Here is a 25,282-nt window from a genome sequence, read left to right as displayed (position 1 = left end):
AGGGCCTGGCACTGTTCTTGCACCGGAGGTGGTGGCAGGCAGCTCTCCCCAGCAGAGGAGCCCTGAGCTGCCCCACACTGCTCCCAGTGTTTGGAACACCTTTGGGATGCTCAGCAACAACAGAGCTGATCATCCAAAGGTGTTGTTTGACTTTGTGCTCGCTGCTGAGAATTTCTGAGTGGTGTTTTCAGCATGAGTAAGAGACACGCTGTGGCTGCTGTATGAGGGATGGATGGATGAAGCGACACAGACTCCTGTGTTCTAGAAGGCAAATGCAAAGTTTATTATGCACCACATTCTTTTCACAGACTCTTCCAATAAAGCTGGACCTGACTGCTCCTCCATCAACACCCCTCACATCATTGGCTAGTTAGGAACAATCCCCTTCTTGTAAACATCTTACAAGTAAGCAACACGTTCAAAACACCATGTGAAAAATGAGTATTTTATGATTGGCTTTTTGCAAATATTGAAATGAATATTATATGTTTATGTTAGAAAGTCATGTTGTATTAATTCTTGGAAGTAGTGTGTTAAATATAGTTTTAGGTTATAACATAATGTGAAAATAGAAATATGCTATGTAAGATACTTTTTAACTAGCTCAAGAAAGAGATGAGATAATCAAGAAATTCTTCATACAGAGGTAACAGCAACAAGACACCAAAATCCCCAAGAGGCCTCCTTATCAGAAAAGACAAACTTTATTCCACCTCCTTCTTGTCTTTGAAGCACCAACAGGATTAAGGAGGAAAGTTGACAATAACCAGAGAAATCCCTAGTTTGAAAGGAATATATGCATCATGCATGAGATATATGAATATGCAGCAGGCTATTGCTTTTAAGAGTTAATCCTTTGTTAGTGAGCCATGGTTTTCTTAGAAAAGCATCCAATTTTTTGTAATTCTTTGCTTTTTTATTATCCTTTATTGTCCTAACTCTGATTGTCCAAATTCTTATTGTTCTAATTTGCATTACTATTTTTATAACCATTTTATTACTGTTAAGCTTCAAAAAAAAACTAAAACAAGTGATTGGTGTTTTTCACAAACCAGCTCCAAAGATTAAAGGTATTATAATTATTTGATTTTTTCTCAAAACTCCCCACAGCAATGCCTGGCAAAGTTTATCTGACTTTCTCTCTGACCAGACCGTCAGCAACTACAACACCCAATGCAGTAAAAGAGCCAAACTTAAGCCAGTGTCAGGTAAATAACAGGACAGATCTCACCCTGACAACTCTGGTTGGTGAGAAAACAGAACTGTTCCTTACCTTGACTGACCTGCCAAGTAATGCACTGAATGGCCACTAAAAGGGTTCCACAGCCTTCTGAGCCTCAGCAGAGGGGATGGCATGTGCTGGGGCAATGAGGCACTTGCTGCACTGAGCTGTGAGGCTGTGGATCCATCTGAGCCCTCAGCCTGGTCAGGGAGGGGCACAGCACGCAGGGAATGTGGAGCCAGTGCTGCTCCAGCCGCGGGGCAGGAGCCAAAGGTGTGATTCCATGGCACTGACATGGCTTCAGCTCCCTGCAAACCCCAGCTCTGAGGCAGGCTGGGATGCTGGAACAGCTTCTTTCAAAGAGCTCCTGGAATTCTTGCTTTAAAGTGTCACATTGCTTGTCCCTGTAGTCTGGAGTGTGACTGCCTGGATGTTCATCCTGTGCCTCTGGAGCTGAGTGGCATTTTATAAAACCAGTCCTCCAGCCTGGGAAATAAAGGGCAAATAAGGCCCTGTCCTGTGCCTAGTACTTCAGGCAAGCTGAAAGGCCCTATTTATTTTAACTCTGTGGCCCAAATAATACTGCTGGAGATAGGCATTAGCCTTTTGATTGCAGCAGAAGCAGCAGGCTGAAGGACCCTCTTTATTGGGTGTACACTCAGATACCAGGATCAGCCTGCTACTTACCATAATTTTTTTTCTTTAATAAAATATTGTTTATATTATTTTGAGCGAATCCAGACTACACCCGGGGTGCCCCTCAGCTCCTGTGAGTTAAGCTTTCTCTGATAACACCCACCAAAGCTCCCCTCAAACCCTTCAGTCTCTCACTGCAAAATCTTTGAACTGCAGAACTCCACTTTCCCTACACTTTTGAAAAATGGTGATGGGGCCATCAAGGATCTCTTTGGGTGGGTATGGTGGGGTAAAAGCAATGGGGAGCCATTTCCCAGGTGCATGGGTGCTGCTGGAGGGATTTCCAGGCAATGGGTGGCTGTTACCCAGGGTCTAACACCAGTTTGGTAAGCCTGGTTTATTAGCAGAGCAAATTGGCTCCCTTCTATTCCCCAGGCTGAAACGGCTGTACCCCTGTGCTTGGCTAAGCTAGGTTTCCTATCTGTCTTGGTTTGGGAAGACAGGAAGGCAGGAGCCTCCCCTGAAATGGAAAATTGCTTGTCCCTCCCCTCCAAATTGTTATAAATTTGAAATTAAGGGGCTCTCAGACAAAAAATATGGGAGCAGGAATAACAGTTCTTTAATAGGGAAGAAAATAAAAATATAAAATAAACAATGCAGTGAACTAAAACAACACTGACAGAGTCCGAACACAACCTGACACCCTGTGGGTCAGGGTGTTGGTAGTAGTCCAATTGGAATTGTGGCTGCAGTCCTTCTGGAGTGTCAGGTGTGGTTCTGTTGGAGCAGGGATCCTGTAGAAAGGGTGTAGTCTTCCTCTGAAGATTCAGTGGAAGAGGCAGCTGTTCCTCTGGGAAATCCAGTGGAGAAGCTTGGTGGTGTTCCAGAATTTCCAGATTATATCCAGGTAGGAATGCTTGGCTCCTCCCTCTGGGGAGCATGTCCCAGTGGGATGCTGTAGTTCTTATCAGCCATGCAGTGACATTCAATGGCCTGTTATCAGCAGATGTCTCCCCAGAGGGAGGACTGGTTGTGGAAGAGATAAGGAAAACTGCTCACTTAATAGAAGACATCTGCCACACAGATGGCAAATAGAATAATACAATTTGCTTGGCAATCAAGGACACCTCCTTTCTCCCCTGGGTGCAGGAATTCAATGTGTTGGGCAAGAAGAGGCCGGAGGGAAGGGTTTTAGGGTTTTGGTTTTAGGGGCACTGTCACTGTCCCAACCTTGCAGTGCTCCCCAGGGCTTCTTGAGCCATGTCACCCCTAGCTGAGCACGCCCCAGGCTCAGGAGTTCTTCTCTGTGGGGAAGAAGGCACAAAGATGCTGACTTGGTGATTTTCCCCAAGCTTTGAGTTAGAGTGGGGTTTTCCTGTTCTAGTGTCCCCAAATCCCAGCGCCAAGGAATTGGTTTTCATTGGTACTTTTTAAAAAAGACAATGTGATTATTTTTGCCTCTTTTTTATACCTTAACACCAATATCTATGTTTAATTTTTTAATGACATCTATTATGGGGGACCCTAAAACCTGTTTTTCATGCTAACAGCTAGTTAATCTTGCTGTTTCATCTCATATTGGGTATTAGGCCTCACAGCATCTCATAAATCAGATTAGGTGGAAACAAATACAAAGATGGAAATGTCCTGGATTTCAGTCTTGTTCTGCCTCAGACTTAATTTATAAATCTGTTCTTGTTAATAGCATAGATGTTGACAGCTCTGAATTTTAATTATATTAACTTAGTATAGTTTATCTACATTTACAGCAGAAACTATCAAACCCCAAATGGAGCTAAATGTTGTCATGTGTGAAATTTATAGTTTATTGAATTATAAGTTTTCTTTGACCTTAACCTGGGCTTCTAACTGCAGTTTTATCTGTTCTTACACCAGCTCTGATTAGTTACTTAGCTTGTCATTTGTATAATACTGTTGATTATATTTGCTTCTTGAAAGAAGTCAGGTAATAAATCAATTTCTTTGCACACAAAGAAATAGATTAAATGTTTCTTTAGCACAGAAGATGTTTATTTTAAGAATGTCTGCATACTGCCCTCGGTATATCTCATCCTTTACTTTACTGCCCCTCCTGAAAGTCAAGTATAACTGTTCTGAATCAGATTTTTAAAACTAATTTGTTTGAGGAAACTGGTGGGAGAAATGTGCTCAGAAATAAAGCCATTTCAATGTGATTAAATGCAGAATAATTAAAGCATAATTCAGGTAATTTTCAAAATTAGATTGTCCAAGTCTGCAAAATGTTTTTAAACTCCAGCCCCTCAAGCTGAGGATTGTGAGGATGTTAAATAAGATGACACATCTCTGTCCCAGCTGGATCAATATTTGAGTTGCTTTTAGGTCTGCCTGTCACAGAGGAACAAGTAGATAAATGGTGTGAATTTCTAAGTAATATTCACAACACCAGCTGTCAGGGATGTTGCTTGCTTCTAAACACAGAATCTGCTTGACGATGCCTCCCTTGGCAGGCAGAAGCCCCTGGTTGCAAGGTGCTCATTCAAAATGAAGGTGTGACACCTTCAGGACATTGCACAGCACATGGACAGGGGGGTTCCTGTCATCTGGGAACCTAAGCTGCAGTCTGGTAATAAAAAACCTTCACAGGGGAAGAAAAACAAAGGCCTGATGGTTCTGTGTCTGCTTTCACTGATAATTTGCTTAGATATCAGACCTCCTGTGGTGGCAAAGAAATCCTTGAAATCCGTGATCTGACGTAATGCTTCATCTCATTTAGGTCAGTCTTGATAAATGATGTGTGATGGGGTGATGGGTTTTTTTGTTGTTGTTTTGTTTTGCTGTTTGGTTTTTGTTTTGTTTTTGTTTGTTTGTTTGTTTTTTTGGTTGGTTTTTTTTTTTTGTTTTTTTTTTTTTTTTTTTGTTTTTTTTTTTTTGTTTTTCTGCTTGGTTGTATTGTTTTTTCTTTTCCCCCCATGCTGGTTGTTATCACTCCTTTGACCTGTTTTTTATGGAGAAGGCTCCTGGTCTGGGAGATGGCAGCCCAGGCTTGCTGAGCTCAGTGTGTGTGAGGTGCTGAGAGAGGGCAAACCATGGCAGGGACCTGATGAGGCAAATCTCTGTCTGCTGCTGTGAGCTCCCGTGCTGGAGGGCCTCTGCTCTCCAAACCAGCTGCTTCTTGAGTCTCTTTTCCCCTCTGAGAGCCCAGAGATCTGAGCCTCCCTCTCACACAGCAGTTACAAGGAATAGAAACCTTTTATAGGCAGTGGCAGACCAAAGAGCTGCTAGGAACCGGGAAGAAGAGGAAAGGGACAGGGAGATGAAGGATTTGCTTACTTGTCATCCTTGGTAGGATGCTGCTGTGTCAAATTTGGATGGTGAGAGCACAGATTTATATGGATACCTACACCCTGGAAGCCACCTGAGAGCCTGGGTACTTCTGGTGCCCTGATGAGATTGTGCAGCACATTAAATGCATGGAATCTGGGCTGGGAAGTGCCCCAAAAAACCTACAAAAACTACACAAAACTACATTTATAGCTCCCTGCTTGGGAAATATGCATCTACTTGAATTTGAAATCTGGGAGGTTTCATCTGCATTTACGATGACAGGTGACACACAGCATTGCCTGGAATAGACTTCATGATGAATAAAATGTGTTTGGAAGGGAGTAGCTTCACAGTCTGGTTTGAATTTTGGGGTCTGGCACATATTGCAAGGGGGAAATGGGTGCTGTCCTTGAGGTTTGATGCCCTGGTTACATCTTCTGGTCACCTTGTGCTGAATTACTCTCCTCTGAGCTCCATCTTTCCTGGCAAAGGAATGCAGGAGAAAAGAGCTGCAAACAGAAAACAATGGAGCCTGAAATATCTGCAGGGGAAGGAATTTCAAGTGACACCATAGGGCACTGCTGGGCTTCCTGCAAACCATTGTGACTCAAAAATGCTGTCCCTTCATAGCTAACACTTCTGCAGGCCCAGTGTTTGTGGTGACTTTCCTGCCTGTGTCACCTCTCTGTGGAAGACCTAAAGGTGACTTCAGATTGAGGTTGACTCCCCCAGCTGCTGCCTGACAGTGCAGCAGGCTTATCAGTGGAGCATGCATTTAATTATTTTCTTTTAGGAGATTTAAGGCTTGAATCCTGCCTGAGCAGGGCAAAAACAGAAACATCATCTCCTTGCTGTATCTCCAGGTGCATGGAGGATGCTCTTCTGTTGGAAAAAGCTGCTTGTGTGACAGAGTCAGAGATTTCTTCCTGAAAACAGGGGGCTTTTATACTCAACAGCCCAATTTGTCATGCATCACTGAAAAAGAGTGTGTGAAAGAAAGGAACAAAATTCTGCTTTTCTTTGTCTACTTACATTTTTTTTGTCATATAAGCATAAAAACCAGAGTAAACCACTTATTTTTTCATATAAGCATAAAAACCAGAGTAAACCACTATGTTTCTGCATAGCTGTTTTTGGACAAATGTTTTTTGGATTACATCTGAATTAAACCTCTAAAATGTGTTTTCAAGAGATAGCGAGGAGATGGAAGCAGGAACAGAGGATGTGAGTTGGAATAGCAGCCTTTAGTAAAACAGAGTGACCCGGAGCAGGGAATGATTGGCATCTGACTCCATTGATTCAGAATGCTGAACAATTGCTTTATTAAACTGTATTATATTATATTATACTATACTATATTAAAGAGATACATACTATACCACACTAAATTACATACTAAAGAAAAACTCGTGACTGTCTGAGACAGCCAGGACACAGCTTTGACCCAAGTAGTCAAGGAAACAAAACAACCTTCACCTGTGTCCAATTAAGAACTCCCTTCAGGTAAACAATCTTCCTAACACATTCCACATGTGGAAAAAAACACAAACAAACAGGAGAAGCAAGTAGAGATAAGAATTGTTTTCTCTTTCTTCTCTCTGTGCTTCTCCAGGAAAAAGCCTGAGAGAGAAAATTATGTCTCTCTCTGTTCAGGAGCCCAGCTGGAGTCTGAAATGGGGATTGAAGGCATCATCTCATGTCCTTTATGTGAACTCCTGTGAATCCTTTCAGTTAGGGTTGGGCTGGTCCCTGTGTGCCTTGGGACTGTGTGTATTCTGATAATTGTAATGGGATTGGGATTATGTGGGTGCTGTGTTCTTATCCCTTGGAAATGGGATCGTAGGAGGGTCCCCTATTGTATTTGCTGGGATCCACGATGAAGGAAGGAATGATGAATCTGACTCCATGTTCTCAGAAGGCTAATCTATTATTTTATGATACTATATTATATCAAAGAATACTATAGTAAACTATACTAAAGAATACAGAAAGGATATTTACTGAATGCTAAAAAGCTAATAACGAAAACTCGTGACTCTTTCCAGAGTCTCCACAGAGCTTGGTCCCAATTGGCCAATGAGTGAAAACAACTCACACCAGAATCCAATGAAACAATCACCTGTGGGTAAACAATCTCCAAACACATTCCACATGTGAGCACAACACAGGAGAAGCAAATGAGATAAAAATTGTTTTCCTTATCTCTAAGGCTTCTCAGCTTCCCGGAAGAAAATCCTGGGCAAAGGGATTTTTCCAGAGAATGTGAATGCCACAGTCCCCCAGCAAGGACCCCCTCCCCTCTGTTCCCTGGGATTATTTTAGCAGCAGCTTTTTTCCAGATCCCTAGCACGCAGCCCTCCACCAGGGTAAGGATCAAAGGGCCTGCATGGGATGGGGTCCAGGGATGTTCCTGGATGAACAGCTCCCAGGCAGGGTGGTTCTGGCAGGGGCTGGGCTCTCTGCACGCTGCCAGCTGGCCTGAGCAAGGCGGAATTTTGATGAGATAACATCACTTACTGAGCTGTGGCTGGGGATGAGGGATGACAGGACTGGGAGCAGGTGTTCAAGACTGACCTCAATGGCCAGTGTTGCCAAAGGAGATGAATCCACTTTTTGTCTACTCATGTTTTATGTTTAGCATGAGATACAGCGTGGTTTTCCATTTCTATTTGGGATTTTAGAGGTTTGGCACTGTAAAGGGTGCAACTGCCCAGTTACCTGTTTGCAGCCAGTGCTGTTTTTAAAATACTGACCATAATTCTGGGGAGCAGCATTCTCTCTCTTCACTCAGTACTGAATGCAGCACTTTGGGATGCCTGACGTAGCCTCAGTTATTTCACATTCACAGGCACCAACCTCGCCTTAAGATATGTTACCTGCATTTCCCAAACTGCTGTGGTGAAAAAGATGCAATGCTGTGATACCCCATCTATTTGCAAAATCCCATCTGAAACTACCCTTGTTTGCAAGCCATTTTGATTTCCAGTGCTTCACACCTAAGATGAGAATGAAAATGAGGCAGTTTGGAAGGTTTCCATGGCTGATGTCCTCCTGCTAGCAAAGGCTGTGACCCATTCCCTATGTGCCACCTGAGGCAGGAGCAGTCAGGTGAGCTCAAAAATGTGTGGTTTTGCCTTGTCAGTCTGTCACCATGCCTGAAAGATTGATGGGGTATGGTGATGAATAAACATATGGTATTTGTATGGTGTGTCCCTGGAATATAAAGCAATCCAGTAATTCCTGAAATAAAAGAGAAGTGTGGGAGGGGGGAAGATGGGAGTCAAATCCTGCCTCACAAGAGGTTCTTTCATTTGGAAAGAAGCCAGCCACTATGTAAACAGAAGCAAGTGGTAATGAAACAGAAAATAGGCCCTTAATCCTGCTCTCCTGGAGGTTTTGTGGCAAATCTGTAATTGCTGTCCATGGAGGGGTGGATCAGCCTACTAGACCAGCAGCAAAGCCTTGTGCTACTTTGGCAATTACAGACATTGCCATATTTCCAGCAAAGGTTTAGCTTGTGGCTCAGGGAACCAAGAACCTGATTAATAACTTCCCCCAGACATTGAGGAATCACATATTTTTCTCTTATCTGTTTTCCATTTAAAGATAAAAGTGGCAGTAGCTGCTTTTCTCTGTTGCAGCTTGGAATAGTAGTTTACATAAAACACACAGATTAATACAGGAATAAGGCTCTAAGATGAAATCACCCCACATGTTAACACAGAGGGCTGCTGAGTAATCCCCCACAGGCACGCAGATAAGTCTTGTAAGATAACATGGTAACCCTCTGTGTATAAATTCTGACTTTCCTATAAAAATCTGTTCTTTTTCAATTTCCCTGGAGTTTACACACGTGCACTGCTATTGTCTGGAGATAATCCCACACAATAGCTCAAGAGGAAATTGTTGGTGCAGCTAAAATGTCCTGTGGTGAACTTCTCAAAGTCTGCTATGCTTTACTTCCTTTTTGTCTTTAGAGCTCAAGTTCTGAACTTTCTGTCCAACTTGTCTTCTCCAAGGCTCAGTGATTTTTACAGTTCAAAGATCTAGGGGTTTAGCTAGAGACATTTTTCTTTTGATTCTTTTTTGAAATGCTTTCTTCAGAAGTGTCTCTGTTGCATGCCTGCAGCTTAGAAGCACATATAGTGTGGAAAAAGTCCTGTCCTTAGTCTGGAATGTTGCTGGATGGTTTCCTCATAATACTTTCTTTTAATGTTTCCTTTCACAATGCATGACTGGAAGCTTTCCCTTATTTTAGTCTTTTTAGGACCACAACCCTCTCCATTCTATAAATCATCTCCTATTTGCTTCCTAGGAACCTTACAGGGGTGTTTAGGGCTCACCCTTTAGTACTTTCTAGGACTCCAACCGGTTTTGCTTTCTAGGATTCTACCCCTGCTTTTCAATTTCTCAGAATTTTCCACACTTTGTAAGAACCCATGCATTTTGCTTTCTAGAAATTCTGCTTTTTAGCACTGCTCCTTGATGCTTTCTGGGAATATCTGATGTTGTCTAGGATTCCTGGGATGCAACTGTAATAACTGTCCACATTTTCTAAGATCACACCAGTTTAATCTCTAAGATATCCCACTCCAGGAACTTTCCAGATTGATTTTTCTTCCCCCCATGTCTCTGGAGAACCCCAATGTCTTCTTTCCCTATCCATTTCCTAGGAGTGTTCCCATCCTGCTGCCTGCAAATTTCTGCTCTGCTTTCCAGCAATTCCTCATTGCTTTCTAGGACTGCCTACATAGAAGGAAGTCCTCTGAACTTTCTAAGAGGAGTTCCTAATTTGTTTTGTAGAAATGCCTTATTTGCTTTCTAGTGGTTTGTCCTTGCAAAAGGATGGTCCCTTTTGAGGAAATAGTGATCTTCTTTCTGGCAATTCCCTGTTTGTCTTTCGAGATTCCCTCCATATCTTTGTAGGAAATCCCCCAGTTGCTTTTTGTCACTTGCTTTGTTAATAACTCCCCCTTGCCTTCTAGGAAGCCTCCTCTTTTTGATAAATTCAGTCTCATACCTGGGAATTCTTCTCTGTTTTCAGGGAATTCCCTACTGTGCTTTCAAGGAATTTTCTCTTTTAATTCCAGGAGTTCCTCAGTGCTGCCTGGAAAGTCCAGTGTTCTTTCTAGAATTTATAAACCATGTTTCTTTTCTTAGAGGGTTTATTTTGCTCTTCTACTTGCTTTGAATTCTCTGCTGCTCTTGAGAATTCAGTGCTTGCTTTTCTTCGAAGTCCTCATGTATTTTCTAATAATTCCCTTCTTCCTTTCTAGGACACTTTTTTTTTTTTTTTGAAAGCTGCCAAAGTGACACTTCTAAGCAACTGACCTGCTTTTAAAACCCCTCTTTAGCTTCCAGAGAGTTAAAAGTCATTGGTGCTTTTAATAAAAGGTGGCTCAGAGAACAAGTAAAGATCAGGATATCCTCAGTTGCCAAAGAAGTGGAGAAGCAAGTCTCAAAAATCCTTTACAGACTGATTCTCCATTATTTGAACTAGAATTTCTTCATGCCGATAAAAGTGTGCATGCCATGTTGGTTTTGTGAGTACCTCCACCTCCAATTTAACTTGAACCTTAGCCAGGGCATGTCAGATGATAGAGTTAAGAATGCAGCATTTTTTAACAAATAGTGGAATCTCCTTTTTCTTCATGTAGCTGCTTTACACTTTAAGGAAGCTTTGCTGGCACAACAATGCCAGTCAAGGTGACAGCTTGGTTTTGGCACAGAGGCAGAACTCTGCAGTATGAGCCTCAGCTGCTCAGGGATTAGTGCTCAGTGACACCAAACACTTTTAGGCTGCATTAATTTTAGCAGGATTTGGGAAATCTGAGCAGCTAAGTAAATAAGACTATCAAAGAGATATGCCTCAGGGTGGTAACTCTGTAGAAAAGCATAGCATCTCTTAATTTTCTTTTCTGAAGTACAATGGGATGCTATCTCACTGTAGCATGAGGGTCAAATAGAAATTATTCACAAGCCCCAAAACCAAAATGGAAAAGCTTAGGACTTTACATTTAATGCAATACCAAAATCCACTGGTTTTTCAAAACCTGAACCTCACAGTATAAAACCATAACACGTTTAAATGTTTTCCTCTTTTTTTATTTTATTTATTTTGTCTCTCAGTGCTGCAGACATTTAACTTGAAATCATGAAATGACAGTGAGAAATGTCAAGGTAACTTGTTTGTTGCTTACCTGATGCAATTTAAGTGATGCTGACATCACACACTGACCACATTGTCAGCTAAAGATAAGTTTTAGCTCATCCACCACTGTCAGCAAAGCATTCCCTTATCATCCTTCTCAGCTATTTGTTTGGATATCATTAAATTATTCAGGCTTCAGCTTATTTAATCTTTCAGGTCACTGCTACCAAAAGAGATAAAGAAGTTTATTAAGAGTGCATGTACGATGATGTTGGAGGGGAAAATCGGATGGCGAGTTTGTGGAGCTTATCTTTATTCATGAAGCCCTTGAGGGTGATGGGGAAGGGTACCAGGAATCCACACAGGCTGTTGGCTCCCGTAGCCGTGTTTAACTCACTCGTCCTGGCTGCCTCAGCTGATGCACACAGGAGGCTCTGCCAAGGCTTGTGCTCTGCCTCCCTTGCATTATTAATGCTCCCAGAAGGGGTTGTGCCACTGCTGCCTGAGGGGGCACTGCCACTGCTGCCTCTCTGCAGGGCTTTCCCAGCCATGGCACTGGGGCTCTGTGAGTGATGTTAGCAATGCCTCAGGTTGTAGCTTTTCTGTTTTTCAGGTTCTGTACTGCTTTAGTGTGTACATTGCTTTAGTCTGAGCTTCATTTTAGGGGATAGTAAGCTCTCTTCACAGAGTGGGTGGATAAAACAATTCCATTTCTAGCTGGGGACCAAGGACAAATGATCAAAATTTCAGGCCCAAGAGCATAAACAACAGTGGACTGAAGAGAGAAAAACAAGAAGGATGGGACTTCATGGGCTAAAGCTATAACTGGTCAATTAACTCCAGTATGCAAATGGGCCAGAACTTATAAAAGTCAGAGATCCCGTGACCGGTCGTCTATTTTGTGCCATTTTGGGTTCATCTGGATTGTAGCTCTGGCTGGACTCTTGTACTGTCCAAGGTGTATCCATTGAGGCCTTCTAATAAATCCCTACTTAATTCTTTAGCTCCATCTTGTTGCGGTGTGTGTTTTTGATTGCAATGCAGTTCTAGGAGTCAGTTTTAGAATCCTTCCTAGTTTGTATTGTTATAGCCTATTTTATTACCAATTATTGTTCCTTTCCCCCTGTGTTGTTGGTTTTGCCCTAGTTGTCCATCTCCCCAAAGACCTGCCCTTTTTTCCCCTGTTCCTCCTCCCATTGAATGTCAATCCTTTCCCAAGCCTGCCCCTTTCTCTAGAAACTTCCCTATCAATTTTGTGTCCTTCGAAACCCCATTGGTTTAAGTTGTTCTCCTCCCCTGTAATTCCCTATTGGTTTAAACATTGTGTTCCACCCCCAGTTTTTCCCAATTGGTAAAAGACTGTATCCTCCCCTGGGACCTCCCCTGTTTATAAGTTGATGTAGGGCTTTGTTCAGTGTCTTTCTATCCCTGACCTTCTGGGAAATAAACTCTTCTGGAAAACAAACAGGAGGCCTCTCCCATTTCCTTGTCCCTGCCCTTGGCGCAGTCCTATCCCCAAGGCAGTCCCGCTGTGCCATGGAGCTGTCAGTGTCAGGAGCTACTTGGGTCTTGGAGTCTCTGTTGGTCAGGATGACCCCGAGATGCGTTAGAAAGTCTTTTTCCCAGCCCAGCTGTCGAAGAAGGAGTCAGGAATCTTTGGCTGCAGTTCTCAAGGTTGTTTATTATTTCTTATGTCTTTTACATTCTTTTTCTGGCCTGCCGAGATCTGTTCTGCAGGTCAGTCCGAGGCACACTGCCCGCCCCCAGCCTTGTGTTGTCTTTTTATACTAAAAACTATGTGTACTATATTTACAATTATATTCCAGTAACTATCACCTATGTTAGACAATCTGTCTCTACTCTAAAGCAATCTAAAAGTGCCAACATCACCCAGAACACAGAGGTAAGCAAGAAGGACAGGGCATGCCCAAATTCCTCCATCTTGAGACCCCAAACCTCCATTCTAAAAATCCCAAACTTCTACTTTTCACCCTGTGAGTAGTACTACCATGCTACTTAAACTTTTGTGACTTGTAATTCTTCATACAAATCTGGTAATTTGTTCCATGGGTCAAAATCAAAGTCACAGGTGCCTTTGGCTGCTTGCCAGGGCTTCAGAGCCCCCTGCCAGGGGCTCAAGCCATCCAGGACAGTCAGCGGGACGTCTGGGTTCTGACACTTGGCCTGAAGAAATCCAGCACTGCAGCACCATCTAGTCTCTGTTCTGTCACCATGACATTTTTAAGAAAATCCTTTGCTAGGATATTTTTTCTCCTGAGAAGCTTGAGGAGCCTCAGGAAAGAAATGTAAACAATAACTTTCTGCTGCTGTGGAATGCAGCAGGTGCATCTGTGATTGGTCCATGCTTGTTTTTTCTTAATGACTGATTAAAGATGCAGCTGGGTCAGACTCTCTGGTCAGTCATGAGCCTTTGTTATTCATTCCTTTCTATTCTTGTCCAGCCTTCTGATGAATCCTTTCTATTCTCTTAGTATAGTTTTAATATAGCATTTCTAATATAATATATATCATAGTATAATAAAGCCTTTTTAAACATGGAGTCAAGATTCTCATCTCTTCCCTTGTCGAAGTTGCTTGCAAATCCCACATTTGAACCCCCAATGAGTGGCACGGACACTGTTCTAGTCAGCCTTCACAAGACATCATTAGTACTGAGCAGGCACAGCTGGAGCAAAGCAAGGTCTGGTGTTTGCCAGTGGCTGGACTCCAGAAATACAGGCCTCTTGGAATTGTGATCTGTTTAATTAGAGAGATAGTGGCACATGCACAGATAACAAAGCAAATCTGACTGCTCTTATCCATAGTGTAATTATACCATGTGTCTTAGTATTTGTGCCTCCATCCTTTCTTAAAACTGAAATAATAATTAAAAAAAAACCCCTGCAAAATCTTCTAGGCATTTTTAAAATGATAATTTTCTAGTGCTTATCAATGCAGACAAAAATTGTAAAACATGCATATGTGCAACGTAGGAGCTTGCAATGTAGGAGCTTTGAGATAATTCCTCACAATTATTTAAAACTAATCGAATGGATTTTTGAACCAGATCCTTTGCTTATTTGCCCATAACACCATGGATAGATTTATTTCGGTATGTTCTTTTTTTACTGTTGCTGGATGGTTTTGAAGAGCATATCCAAACAAGCTGCTCACTCAAAGCAATGATGTCTCACCTGCCTGTTTTCTATTTTTATTTTTATCTGCAGTATTTGGCCTATTTCTAGTAGGGTAGAGCCAGCTGATCCTTTAGAAGTTTGGGTACTGAACTCCTTCTTTCTTTATTCCTCCTGTTGCACAATCCTTTTGAAGAGCTGGTAATGTGTTGACATGAGGTTTCCACAGCCAGGTTGTGCAGTGTAGGTAATGTGTTGTGTGTAATGTGATATTCCTGCAATAAATTTGTGCAACTGAATTCTGCTCCACCCAAGACAGATGGGGGAAGCAGCAGTATAAACTAGAAAAATTTTTTCCTGTTTAGGAGTAATTTTGGGCTGCCAGAAATTCTTCCTGTCCAAGAGGAGTGTTGCTTCTGGGCACAAAGTGTGAGAATGTTTGTTCAGTAGGTCAGTGCAGGATCTAACCCCGGTCTGCTTGCCTCTCCCAAAAGAGTAATGAAGGAAACCAAAGAGATTGCCTCAATATCAGTATAGTACTGCCAACCTCAGGTTTTCCCAAACTGCAGGACTAGCTTAAAAATCAATACATATGCCATTGGTTTTTTTGCTTTTCCCTCAAAAGCTATCTCGTAACAAGTGGTTAATTTGAATTTTTACCCTTTGCTCCACAATGAGGTTTAAAAACCTAATTATAAAGAAAAAAAAAAAAAAGTGAGACTTGCTGATAACAGACCTTGAAGAAAGACACAAAGTATGATGGGACTTGTGATTTAAAGTGAGGTAACATGCTATTGTTAATTTTGCACGTGCATTCCTTTGGGTTTCAAATATACCAGCACCTGTTTAGAAATCTAATTGCTTGGGCTTTTGTTCATTTAATTTAACCCTCCCTCCTTGTCTCCCCATGGCTGATGCAGTCGCCTTGTTCACTGTCAGGAGATGGAGAGCTGTGAACAGGCATGTGCCCAGGATTAGCACAAGCCCATTTCTCTGTCCTACTGCAGATCTTCTAGGTACAGGAAGGAATTTCATCCTCATCTGTTAATAATGTAAAATCACTTGAAAAGTCACTTTTTAATTAAAAGTGGAGAAACAACAGGAGAGCTACACCTTAAGCTGTAATAAGTTTAGGTCACACTTCACCCAGACATCAGCGTTTGGTGCTGAGCCCTCAGTGGGTGCCATGCCTGAGCAGATCAGCAGTAATTCCACTTAAAGAAGTGGTTAATTCAGGTTAGAGGTAGGTGGTCAACCAGACAAGTGAGACAACATTTTTAATTTCCGTGAGAAATGTTTACACTCTTGGTACATCAGGGGGCTGTGATAGAACAGGAGACTTTGAAAAGGGCTGTTCTGTAAAACAAGCCTATGGCTTTCTCACAACACCTGGCATTTTTTAAAAACCAGTCAAATAAGATGTCTTTCAAACAGGCGCTAAAGAACATTTGTGCTGAGCTTCTTGCAAAGCACCTGAGATTTCTCACCTTGCAGGGAAATGGCCCTGGAGAGCTTTGTGGAGACTGGAGCTTCTGTATGGGAGTGCTAACCATTGCATATTAATGGCATAATTTGTCATTAGGTGATTAGTGTAGCACACCCCCGTGGTGACAACCAAATGTTTGGCTCATTCCTAGGAGCAGAGATTTCCTGCAAGGTGGCAGGTTGGAAGGAGGGTGAGCAGTGAAATGTTGCCCTGGAGGAAAACAGCTCCTTGGTATTAAAACGTTACAAACAAGTGCCAGTCTCCTGCTTCAGACCAAGGCTGTTTGTGAACCACATCAGACTCCCTCCCTGTGTCAGGTTCTGTGTGTAAACTAAGAATTGATCATAGGGAAAAAAATAAAGCTAAAAATGACTCTCCATGGATCTGACCATTGCTTGCCAGCAGACAAAATATTTCTTTCATGTTGAATCAGGCCCCTCAGGTCTGGCCTGGCAATGAAGGACAAAGAGCAGCTCTAATGTGGGTTACTGTAATCATTTGGAATAATCTTGGGGTCCTATTTAAACAATTAATATGCCTAAGGTGAACCCTCAATATCCCTTCCTGCTGAGCCCTTTAACTCTTTCTCTCTCCAGTAGCTCTAAGTTGACTCAGCAAGGTTGGGAGTTCAGGCTTTGGGGGATTGCAGAGCTCTTGCTGCTGTCACACTGCTGCTGGTGTAAATGATGGGTGGAGGAAGGATGGCTGCTGCAATCAGTATTCCAAATGTTTGTCTACAAGCTGAGTGACTCATTAATTACAGGCTATAAAATGCTACATTGCTTCTCCTGTCCGCCTCAGTCTAATTTGCAGGCATGTAGCTCAGCCTTCTCCAGACAACACATTGATGCAGGGAGTGAAAAAATACACAGTAAAATCACTGTTTTAGCTCTGTCAAGTTGCCTCATCCTTGAATTGATCCCACAGGAGGAGAGGTAAAATATAAAACTAAAGTAAGGGGATGAATTATCATGGACAGTTTCTGATAGGTGAGTGTTGTCCTTCTTCCCTGCATACTCTTTCAGCACAGGCAGATAAAACTGGGTTTGATCTTGTTGGTTACTACATGTTGTCAGACAGATCTTTTTATTTTTATTTTGCCTTCAGTATCTCTGAGGAAGAAGATTCCACAGCATCTCTAGGCAACCTGCTCCACTGCCTGGCCACTCACAGTAAAAAGCTGGTTCATGATTTTAGGTGGAATTTCATGCCTTTTGATTTGTGTCCCCTTTGTCTTGTCCTGTCACTGAACACCCCTGACAAGAGCCTGCTTCCCTCTTCTCCAGGCTGACCACTCTCAGCTCTCTCAACCTCTTCTTGTGTGGGAGATGCTCCAGTCCTTTCCTCATATTTCTAGCTCTTTGTTGAAATTACTCCTGGTATATTGTGCTTTTTTCCTTTCTTGTTAAGTCAAAGGAAGCTTACATGACATGGCCAATTAATGTCTGTGAAAGCAGCTGAAAACTTGGGGGGAGATAATTTTTAATATCATTGTTGCTCAGAAACTTTGAGCACTGAGGTTTGTCCTCAGAGAACCCTCACCTGACAACATGCTGTCCAGCAGGAAAAATGCCTGTAGAGGTACTCCTGCAGTAAACCAAGAAAGTGTAGTCAGAGGTGAATGCTGAGATATAATATTGCTCCAAATATTTTTTATGGATTCGTAGATGAGCAAAAGGTACTAAAGTCAGCAAGTCTTTATTTATTACCTCTGATGTGTGGCTGTGTGAGCCTGCACAGGGAGAGCTCATGCTGTTAAATCTACAGATGCAGAGCCTCCACCCCCACAGGGCTGTGCTGTTACACACTCAAGAGATCTGACTCCTTAGAGTGAAAAAAAAAAAAAAATTGTGAATCTTAGTTTCAAGCACCAACACATAGGGAGATTCTAAAAGATCTCTGTGACAGCTCTTCCCATGTTTGACCACCTCAAAACAAAACAAAAAAAACCTCATCAGAAACCAAACCAACCAAACAAAAAAAATCCTTTGCATTCTCTAAGAGGAGAAAAAGGAACTTTTTTCCTTTCCATTTCCATAGCAGGCTCCTTGTGCTGACATTATAGTAAGAAGGTTCTTCAAGTAGGAAATGCTAAAGTGGATCCACTGACAGTTTTGGAAGTGCAGTCAAAAGGTAGCAGAACATTTTGAAGGGTAAGAAAAGTGCTTGGAAAACAGTATGAGAATTGCTATATATAAATAATGTTTTTCTCTGAATGGATTTTTACAGGTAGACTTAGAAGAGCCAGGTTGAATTCAGGCCCAGTTGGACAAACAGACTAAACTGATCAAATGTCCTTTAAGATAAACTCATGGCAACCTTTGGTTGTAACTTTAAAAGTGGGACAAGAGATGTTCAGAGAAGCTTTTCCAGTCTAATTTACTCTCATATGTGCCAATCTCTCTTGCTCAATAATAATACTTTACAAAAAAACCCCAGCAACTAAAACCATCCAACCTTTTCCCTTTGAGAAAAACCAGCTCCAACTGAGAAATCCTCAAGTCATCTAAGGGACAAATCTCTATCTTTTGTATTGTTTTGTATTTCATAGAACAGTGCATGGTTTAACACCCCTCTTCCATTCATTGCCTATTCAGTCCTATGAATTTCCAAGGGAGAGAGAAAAAATGTCATCTCTTCCACTTACCTTGGTCATTTCAGCTTGTTATTCAAATTTATTTCCAGTTTTTGCCCTCATGAACTTTAAGGTGAGAATGGTTTGAGTAAAACCCATTACCCAGCTGATTTAGGCAATCCCCATTGCTTGCCTGCAGTAGCTCTGGGCTGTGTCATTTCTGCCTTTTGTGCTGCCCCTCTTCCCCGTAAAACCAAAGCAGACAGCAAGCAGATTTCCATACAAGTTCTAGAGGATTTTCCAAGGAGATTGTGCTGAAGTCACCATATGTAATCCCAAAGCAAAAGGCCTTTGGACCAATGCTGTCTGGTCACACCAGTGGGAGTGTTTCACCTGCCTGGCAAACACTGGGTACAAGGTAGGGCTGGGCCTAGAATTCTTCATTTCAGTCAGCTGAATAATTCCCAGTGGGAAGATAATTTCTTCAAGCACAATTATTCTTTTTTTTTTTAAGACATGACTCTCCTGGTGTCACTGGCATTACTTTTTCAGAAACACTCAGAAGTCAGAAAGTACAGAGAGTGAAAAACACAAAGGCAGGTAAAAAAAGAAGGCAAGCTTCCCAGTCCGCCAAATCCAGATGGAATAATACCTGGGCTGCATCTTTCCCTGGGAATGTGAGCAGCCAGCATTGGTCTCTGTTTACTGTATTAAAAATACTCATGTCTCTTGTATATGACTGAATGGGAACAATGGGCTCTGAAGCCAGTACTACAGGCAGTGAAATGCTATTTTTTTTTTTGTCTAGGACAGGGTTTCCTATGCCATATTCTTGCTGCTTTTCCTCTTGAGCGTTGGGCTTTATTTCAGAGATATATTTCATCCATGGCTGTTCACAAAAGTAGAAAGGGAGCACTGAAATCTTTCCATCCTAGCAGCAACCCCTTGAGGTAGAAATTCCTGTTCCAGAGTTGTTGAGAGGCAGGTTGGCTCTGTTTGGTGTCTAAAAACCACCTGTAGCTACCTGATGAGTGATGAGCTTCATGCAGTCCTTGCTATGAAACAGCACAAATTCACGGAGCATAACTTGATTAGTTCAGTCCCTTCCCCCAGCAATAACTTTGCTGAATGCTGTCTAAGAATGCAGTCTGTGCAGCATCTTCTAAAAGGCTAAAAAATGTGTGGCAAAGGTAATTCAGCCACTGCTAACAGATGATGTCAGGGCTATGGAGAAATGTGTGTCGGTCCAATGCAAGTCTGCTGTGCAACATGTGAATTAAAAAAGAGTGACAAGGTCAAGTGTGTGTAGCAGTAAATATGGAAGTGAAAGATGATGATAGGGATGGATGAAAGTCAAGTCTCTATCATTATTTATCGTCTAGCAGTGTTGTTTTCTGAGTGCTTTTGGAGAAAAACTTGGAAGGTGAGGGGGAGCCAGGGTGGCTACTGCAGTTTGAATAACAACAGTACCCGAATGTGCAGCATAAAATCCATTTTTGTGATCCTCATCACACTTAGAAAATCATTTGTGTGGCTCCTCATTGTGAACCTCTTGATCATGGTGAGCAACATTGACATGTGGCTCAGAGAATGAAAGAAGGAGAACAAAGACAGTGCTGGTAAGAAATGGATGAGACAGGAACAGCAGGTAATGAAGAGGAACACAACAGATAGGAGGCTTTAGATCATTTAAAGCATAATAGATGAGAAAGATAGTTCACTGTAGATAAATGGGAAATAATGATGACTATGATGAATCCTTTTTACTCCAGATTCTCTGTTTCACAAAACAGAACTTTAAAAAAATAAAACCACCAAAACTTAGAAGTCAAAAGGCACAGCTCTGTGTGCTGCTAACGAATAGAAAACAGGAGGAAGATGAATATCTACATGGAGCATGGTGCTGCTGGTGGGGATTGGGATTCAGGGTGCTCAGGGGTGGGGTAAAACAAAAAGGAAGAAGGGGAGAGAGAGTGAACCCAATGGGAAAATGGTCAGCTAACTGAAAAAGGAGAAGTTTGGAATAGCACACTTGTGTATGCAGACTTTTGATGTCAAGACAAATGATTTGGTCCTGGAACTGTTTCTCTCAGCGGGTTGCTGGTAGTTATATTTTGAAAGTGTGGGGGGATAGAATGGAGTTGGTATATAAAGTAATCTTACCCCTAAGGAGTTGCAGCTGGGCTAATTATCAAAATGAGGAGAAGGCCTAACTTCAACAAGCCACAGCTGTAACTAGTAAGAACAATAGGAGCTATAAAAGAGTGAGTTGGCTTGTCAAGAGGACATGCCCTGAAGCAGGAAGGGAACTGGAGTCAGTCGGTTACCTGGTGAGAGAGGAAGGACGTGCTCAGAGGAGCTGCTCACCAGAAAACACCGAATAGGTATGAAACTTTTGTAAGAAAGAGATGATAGTAAAAGAATTCCTGTTACATATGTGCATATATGATAACATGAAAACAGTTACATTACATGTGTTTAGAAGCAAATGTCTTGGTTTAAGACAATTTCAGGAGTGCACTCTGAAATCAGTCACCTCCCCTTAGTTTTAACCAATCCCTTTACACCAATAAGGAGAAACAAATATGAATAGATTAAAGTGAAAAAAGAACATTTTACTAAAAATGAAACAGCAACAGGCAAAAAATAACAATAAATGATCACTATATACAAAATTGGACTGAGATAAACTGGGCAACTTAGAATGAAGAGGTTAAAGTAGAATCACACTTTCTAGCTGGGGAGTGGATGGCAGGAACATCTAGCCTACAGGCAGGAGTTGGATTTTTTTTTAGGCTGACTTTGTCAGCTTTTGACTCTCTGCTTGTATGAAGAAGTGGCAGCTTCGTATATCTAGATAATACTTAGACTTGCTGATCTGTTTGTAATTCTGTCTCTTGTGCACTGGACCCTGTGTCACAGAGCACACTATTTCATGTGAGATCTTTAAAATGAGTTGTTAAAATGTGATGTACAGAACATACACACCTTTTATTCCCTATTTTATAGCCATTTTGAAGGTCAAATGAAAATCTGGTGAGTCCTTTCTGAGCTATTTCTCTGCTCCATTTCACAGTACTGTGCTTGCCTTTTTATTATCCTATTATACTGTTTTACTATGCTATTATTGGTTGAAATTAGTAAAGACATAAGAGGGTTTAGTATCCCAAATGCACTCTTTGCAACTCGGATTTTTACACGGATAAAAAAAGGCTCCATGACCACAAATGTCTTTAGAGAGTAATGGTGCTTCAATGGAAGTGTCTTTCTATCAAAGGAAAAACATCTTTATCCATCACTTAGGAACCCTTGTCAGCCTTTAGCATTAGCAAATGAACCAGCACATCTCAAAAAGAAATACAGGAGGCACAGAAGTGTGACAACTGTTGGCACAACAGGCCTTCCATTTCTTTAATTAATATCAAAAAAACAAAGATATTAACTGTGTTTTTTGTTAACAGGTAGAGGTGATAAAAGATTTTGTCATGTGCTCAGGGTGGGATAAATCTTGGTTGAACTGTTGTTCCTAGTCGTCATCTCCTCTGAGCTGCAGTTTCTCATGGGAGTGGCCTCTGCTGTGGATGCTCTGGGATTCTGTGTGCAAGGAATGATGCAGCACCCTGCTCTGTGCTTGTCTTTAGGAGTGGGATAACACAAAGTTTTCAACTAATTCGTTCTCTTGTCGTGTTCAGAGCTGCTGAACAGCTCTTCAGGCTTTAGTCTGTGCCAGAGATGGGTTTGGAGCACAAGTGGAAGTTTCCTTTGGAAGCACTGGATGTAATATCAGTTTGAGTGTGGCAAGAGGATCCCCTGACCAGCTGGAGGTCAGGAAAAATTCTGAAATTCAAAAATTCTGAAGGCAGGAGTGTGGGGCTGTGCATCTAAAACTTGGTTAGAGTTTTTGGTTCAACCACGCTCTGCAAATGGCTTGAAGAAGGTCAGAAATTCAAAAATGTGTATTTTGACATGGAGAGGCAAACAATGTTCATACTATCAAAACCTGAAGAGTAAGAATCTCTGCCCATTACTGTGGGGGTATCTTAAAATCTGTCCCTGGTTCCTTTACTCTGGTTATTATTTCCTTCCTGTTTATGTGAAATGCAAGACATTTAGCATCCATTTCTTTGGAGTTGGTGGTCTGTCGATATTCTCTTGGTTTAACTCTCCATTCTTGTCTTTTCTCAGAAACACTTTTCTCAGAAACACCTCTTCTCATGCTGATGCTGGCAATGTGCTTCTGTGGAGGAAGGATTTTATGAACACTTGGGCATTATCTGTGCTGATCCTTACAGATGGCTCAAAACCCTGGGCACTGGGGACAAGGTGTGCTTAGAGAGGACATGATTTCCCTCATTTCAGCTTTTCTGGTAATGAGTAATATCTGAAGTCAAAAGCTGAGAATTGTCTGCTCTGAAAAGTCTAAACTTTGATCTTTTTTTAACTTTTATTCATGTGGAGTGCTGCTATTTTGATGACTTATGGTGATAACCTAGTTCCACATAAAGGACTCTTAACCTGAATAATCAGTTACCTAGAGATGCACCAAACCAGCTTTTGGCATGTGAAGAAGGGTCAAAAAATCTCACACTGGTAAATATTTTAAATTAGTAGTCCTAAGGGTGTGGATATGAAGACACTGAGAATATTTTCACAGTGCCTTGATAAATGAGCACTGCCAGGATGATTGTGGCAATGAGTCCTTTAGCACAATAAACTTGTGTGCTTGGATATGTTGATAATCTGGATGGTTATAAACACTTTCTAGGAGATAACCTTCCACTCTTGTCACAATCATATTTTCTCTGGAAAAATCCCTTCACCCAGGATTTTGCTCCTGGGAAGCTGAGAAGCCTCAGAGAAAAAGGAAAACAATAATTATCTGATTTGCTTCTCCTGTGTTTTGCTCCTTTGGAATGTGTTTGGAGATTGTTTACCAGCAGGTGGTTGTTTCATTGGTTTCATGTGAATTGTTTTGACTCATTGGCCAGTCAGGATCAAGCTGTGTTGAGGCTCTGAAAAGAATCATGAGTTTTCATTATTATCTTTTTAGCCTTCTGTAAGCATCCTTTCTGTATTCTTTAGTATAGTTTAGCTTACTATTCTTTAATATAATATAGTATTATAAAATAATAAATTAGCCTTCTGAGAACATGGAGTCAGATTTATTCCTTCCTCTGTCTGGGGAACCCTGCAAATACAATACACCTTGTAGAAGGGAATTTACTAACTGTAATCCAGAGAATTTTATCTATTTGTAATATAATAGATCCATGGTGTTTTGCTGTCCACGGTTTTCCATCATATGACTGAGCTGAAATCTTTGCTCTAGACAGAGAAAAGAGAAGCAATTATGAGGTATTTATTCCTTTATGGTAGAGCCCCACACTGATACTGGAAGTTGGAGTGAAGCACTGCACAAGCAAGAGCCTGCAAGAGCCTGTTCTTACAGGCAGACAGAGCTGGCCTGAACGATATGCTTTCACTGATGGAGAGACAGGAGGTGCTTCATGGCATCCAAACTGGGCACTGCCAGCTGAGGCAAAACTCCCATTTCATCCATGGATTCATAGGGGGTCGTTTTTGGGAGAGGGGATAGTGATGTGTGTATCAAATGTTCTTCTTCTCCCTGGCAGGATGAGCTGTATGATTAAGATGGGCCATGCTGGAGTTGCCACACACTTCCAGCAAATGACACTGGATATTAGTGGTTCTGCCTGATCTGCAGGAAGTAGCTCAAAGCTGCAATTCTGCAGAATCACTGCATATTCCATATTCTTACAGTCATAAATTGGAGTCTTTCTGACTCGGAAATTAGATCCCCAGTGCTGCAAATGGTGCCAGAGTGATTATTTGTCCCACAGCAAAATGGGAATAAACTTGTGGCAATGTGGTTTCTTTCTCATGTTGCCTGTATTTATAGGTATGCAGATTTATAGCAGCTATTTTAGTGTGATATATGGGCTGGAAGTGTTTTGGGGCCTTTAAAAAAGACTGATACGTGATAGGGAAGGCTGTGGGATTTGGAAAGGGATACTTCCAAAGACAACGATGCAGTTGTGGGAGACAGAAGCTAGATAAGGCAGAACTCTTAAAATTAGGGTCCACCAAGATCAGAAAGTCTTTCCAAAGGGGTCATGGGAGAGGAATATTAATGTGGGTTTTCTGTGGCAAAAGGTGATCTGTAATGGGCCTCAGGAAAGATGCCTCAGTGCAGGATGCACAGTCCAGGACCAGAAGGAAGGAAAGGGAAGATACAGGAACAGGTAGTGAGAGAATGAAGGGTAGAAAATTGACCGCTGGTGCCAGACACTATTGCAGCAGAATTATCATTGGGCTGGAGCTGTGTAAGAGTCAGCAGGAACCTTTAACCACAGTGCTGGATGCAGGAGGATGAGCAAATGCAACGACTTTGAACTGCAATCCTAATATCTTTGTTCAGTAAAGTTTGCTTTCTGGATGGTTATAAAAAAAAAAAAAGAAAAAAAAATGTCCTTTTATTTTCCACTCCACCTTTAAACTCTAAAAGAATAGCACATTCCTGCCTTTTATACTGCACTATAAACTGTGGAAGTACCATCTCCTCCCCTTTTCCTGAGTCTTTTTCATGTCAGAGCCCTCTCCTGTGAATGGACTCTTCTATAAAGTGGAGAGCTCTGAGTCACCTGCTGGTTTTACCTCTGTCATTGGCTATAGTGGGCTCCTTCTCCTAAAATGCTCCTTGGATCTTTCAGCCACCTGCCTTCTGGTGGGTAATGTCATGTCAGGAAGAAAG

The sequence above is a fragment of the Motacilla alba genome, chromosome 3, assembly GCF_015832195.1.
Source record: "Motacilla alba alba isolate MOTALB_02 chromosome 3, Motacilla_alba_V1.0_pri, whole genome shotgun sequence".
NCBI classification, from domain to species: Eukaryota; Metazoa; Chordata; class Aves; order Passeriformes; family Motacillidae; genus Motacilla; species Motacilla alba.
The sequence above is the reverse complement of the archived record's forward strand: the minus strand, read 5'-3'. Positions refer to the sequence as shown.